Here is a 4,167-nt window from a genome sequence, read left to right on the forward strand (position 1 = left end):
TTTAGTGTTTTCTTATTCTGTATAAATATTTGCAATTCTCAAGTTAAAGGAGTCCTTGACTGTGAAGAAGTCTTGAATCCAATCAATTAGGGAATATCTGTCTCCCTAATAAATTGAATTTGTGTGGAGCTCTGTGTATTCTTTATGGCCCACATCACTTAAATAATACCACATTAAACTTAGTTAAGAACAAATGAACTCAGGATTTCTATACTCTGATATTCCAGTGAATTCTATCTTTTCCATGGCATCATGCACAGTGCTTTCCAGACTCATAGCTCCCTTTGGGAAGAGAGTTGCTGGATACACTATCCTCTTTCTGTAGGATCTACTATGTCTGAGGAACTCACTGACTTTGCTTTCTATGTAGATGATCTCCCCCCCCCCCCCCCACAAGGAACACGTGGCATCAGGAAATCTTTTTCTTTAGAAGATCCAGTGCCTAAACTCCTGAATTCAAGAACTCTTGAACCTAGCTTTGTCCATGAGGCAAATCTGAAGCTGTGATTTCCCTCTTGGGCTACCTGGTCATATACATGTTTGTTTCTTCTATCAGCTTCTACAGGAAATCTCTCACTATCACCTATTAAATTAGTAAAGTCCATTCTCAGGATGTCTCCACTCATATTGAAGAAATAAGGGACTAGAAAGGTTAAAGGCATTTGCTTGAGGTAGCATAGTTGTTTTCAATTGTATCCTACTCTTTGTGACTCCTTTTGGGGTTTTCTTGGCAGAGATTTGACTGATTTTCCATTTCCTTCTCCAGCTCATTTGACAGATGAGGAAACTGAGGCAAACAGAGTTAAGTGCCTTGCTCAGGGTCACACAGTTAATACATGTCTGAGGTTGAATTTGAACTTAATTCTTCTTGACCCCAGGCCCAGTCCTTTCTCTGCTGCATTGCCTAGCTGTCCCTAATATAGGGAGTAAGTGGCAGAGCTAGGAATTGAACCTAGATCCTCTGACTGTTGTCAATAGTCAATAAACATTTATCAAGTGCCTACTCTATGCCAGGCTTTTTGCTAAGTGCTGGGCATGCTAATAAAAAAAAAGATAGACAATTCCTGTCCTTAAGGAGCAAGACAAAAAGGAAACTCAAGGGGCATGTGCCAAAGGGGACTGGAGTGGGAGGGCATGATAGTCATTGAGTTGAGTCTAAGCTGGTGGGAAATAAAGATATGGCTGGAAATTCTTAGCCCTCTATAGAGGAAGGCTTTACCAGGTTTTTGCTCCTCTCTCTAACCCCCTATTCACTGGAGAAAGACAATAGAGGGATAACTGAGGACATACTGTAAGGGGCAAAAATTAAAGATTGGACTAAATTTATGAGAAATGTGGTTGCTGAAATTAATTACTCAAGTCAGAATGACTTTTTATGGTAGTTTATTTATAAAATAGAATGAAATAGTGAAAGTAGAGAAATGAGAGAGAAGAAAGAGAAGACATATATCCTAACACACTAAGTATTTTGCTCTGGTGCTTGGAGCCATCAGGCTATGATGTCTTGACAAAGTCACTTGTGGTAGCTAAGGAGGCCACAGAGTAGCCCTTGGCAAGATGTGATTGCCTACTCAGTCCCCCTTGCATGACCTCTCTCATTAACATCCCTTACCTATGGAATTGACATGATTGCTATTCCCCCTAACCTCAGAAGGAATAATACAAGATCAAAATACCTGTACTCTATTTCTCCAAAACATCAGACCCTCAAAAACAATCCCAAAAGACTACCATGGGTTAATTTTTACTTAAGCACATAATTCCCAGTAAAACTGTAGCTACAAGCCAAGCCCAGAACTTTCCCACTCACAGAAACTTATTCTCATGAAGCCTGCACACAAATCAATCATAAAGGTCCATACAAGATGTGCAGTTACACCAAGTTTCATCATACCTCAGTGACTTGATTCTTCCCTTTGAGAAACTCCCTAATAAACCCTGAACAATGATCAATCTAATATTAAATGCGAATTGTGTTTCCAGTACTTCTCAACTGCAATGTTATAATTATGGAATTGTCTTTAAGAATTTCTGATTGATTATTTCTTTCTATTAAAAGTAATAAGTAAATTTCCTCAATTGTTTGTAAGCTCAAGCTCCTCACAGGGTAATGAGAAAATTAAGCCACCTGTGACAAAATCATTTATCTTGTGTGAAACCTTTATTCTTTCAAGAATCTGTAATCACAATACAAGAATATAGAATATTAATCAAGTGATTTGTTAAAGGTTGGTGTATTACTTTTCAAAGTATCTCTATTTAGATATGTGTATTAGGTAATGTATGTGTGTGCCAAAAAAATGAGTATAAAAATAAACATCAGGCCTGGGAAATGGTGGAGCAGCTATCAGGTGCAAAGCATGCCCATGGCCATGAAATATACAGATGTCTTCCATTTGTTTCTTGACTGACCATTTGTCACCTGTTGGGAATCCCTGGAGTTGAGAGTGGGGCTGGACCTTGCCTGTGGCACTCTGGCCCCTGGCTCAACATCATCAGGGCTAATTAGTTCTCAACTGGAGGTCCCTCAGCCTTCAGCTGAGGGCTCTGTGATGAATAAAGCAAGGGTTCCAGTCACGAAGCCTCTTCCAAGACGGAGGCCTCTCTGAAGGTTAGTGTCTCCAGAAAGCCAGGAAAAGTCAGCCTTTTCACTCAACCTAAAGTAGTCCTAAAGGAAGATCCAAGAGCTGCCTCACCAAACCCAGGACCATGAAGCAGATCCTTCCCCAGCCTCCAACTCAAACTCTGAACTCTGAAGAAACTCTCTCTCATAGGAAGTTACAACTGCTTTTAAAGATGCTTCTTTGTATCACTTCCTGTGTCTTACTCCATTTTATGTGGACCAATTGCAGTCTTAGAATTTTCTTAGGACTGCCCAGGGGGCAGTCAGTCATTTCTGATTTGTCACCCACTTTTAGCACATGTGGTTTATAGACCTTCCCCCCCGCCCCCACTCAAGTGTAAAGTGAGATGTATATACTTCTGGTGATTAAATCTAAAAGTGGGCAGGGGAGAGTTAATCCCATCTTCATAGTACAAATACCAAAATTAAAGCAATTTTCATAATTATGAGATTTCTGGTAATAAACTTACCCTGGAATTTGTTGTTTAGTTATTGTTCTATTGCATAACAGACTTTTTGTGATCCCATTTGGGGATTTCTTGGCAAAGATCCTAGAGTGGTTTGCCATTTCCTTCTCCAGCTCATTTTATAGATGTGAAAACTGAGGTACATGACTTGCCAGGTTCATGCAACTAGCAAGTGTCTGAGGCCAGATTTGAATCCAGGAAGATGAATCTTTCTGACTCAAGACCCAGTTCTCTAACCACTTTGCCACCTCTCTGCCCTTATCTTGGAGCAGCTGATGAGAAATGAAGAGATGACTCTAGATCCTATTATCACTGCAGATTGGCAACTATTCTATAGATCATAGTCTTAGTGATAGTAGATACTAAGGGGTTAAATAATTTGCCCATTCTCCAGACCATTGCTCTCAGGACTCAGGAAGGCATACACCTACCATTGCCACATGTTGCCTATTTGGGTCAATGGCTAGACTTGAACTTAGATCTTTCTGACTCAGACTATAGCTCTCTATCAGTTATACCAAACTGTGTCATCTTCTTATCTCTTTTTTTTTTAAAATATATTTTATTTGATCATTTCCAAGCATTATTCGTTAAAGACATAGATCATTTTCTTTTCCTCCCCCCCACCCCCCATAGCCGACGCATAAGTCCACTGGGCATTACATGTTTTCTTGATTTGAACCCATTGATTTGTTGATAATATTTGCATTAGAGTGTTCATTTAGAGTCTCTCCTCTGTCATGTCCCCTCAACCGCTGTATTCAGGCAGTTGCTTTTCCTCGGTGTTTCCACTCCCATAGTTTATCCTTTGCTTATGAATGGTGTTTTTTTCTCCTGGATCCCTGCAAATTGTTCAGGGACATTACACCACCATTTATGGAGAAGTCCATTACGTTCGATTATACCACAGTGTATTAGTCTCTGTGTACAATGTTCTCCTGGTTCTGCTCCTCTCGCTCTGCATCACTTCCTGGAGGTTGTTCCAGTCTCCATGGAACTCCTCCACTTTATTATTCCTTTTAGCACAATAGTATTCCATCACCAACATATACCACAGTTTGTTCAGCCATTCCCCAA

This window comes from Monodelphis domestica, chromosome 7 (genome assembly GCF_027887165.1).
Source record: "Monodelphis domestica isolate mMonDom1 chromosome 7, mMonDom1.pri, whole genome shotgun sequence".
NCBI classification, from domain to species: domain Eukaryota; kingdom Metazoa; phylum Chordata; class Mammalia; order Didelphimorphia; family Didelphidae; genus Monodelphis; species Monodelphis domestica.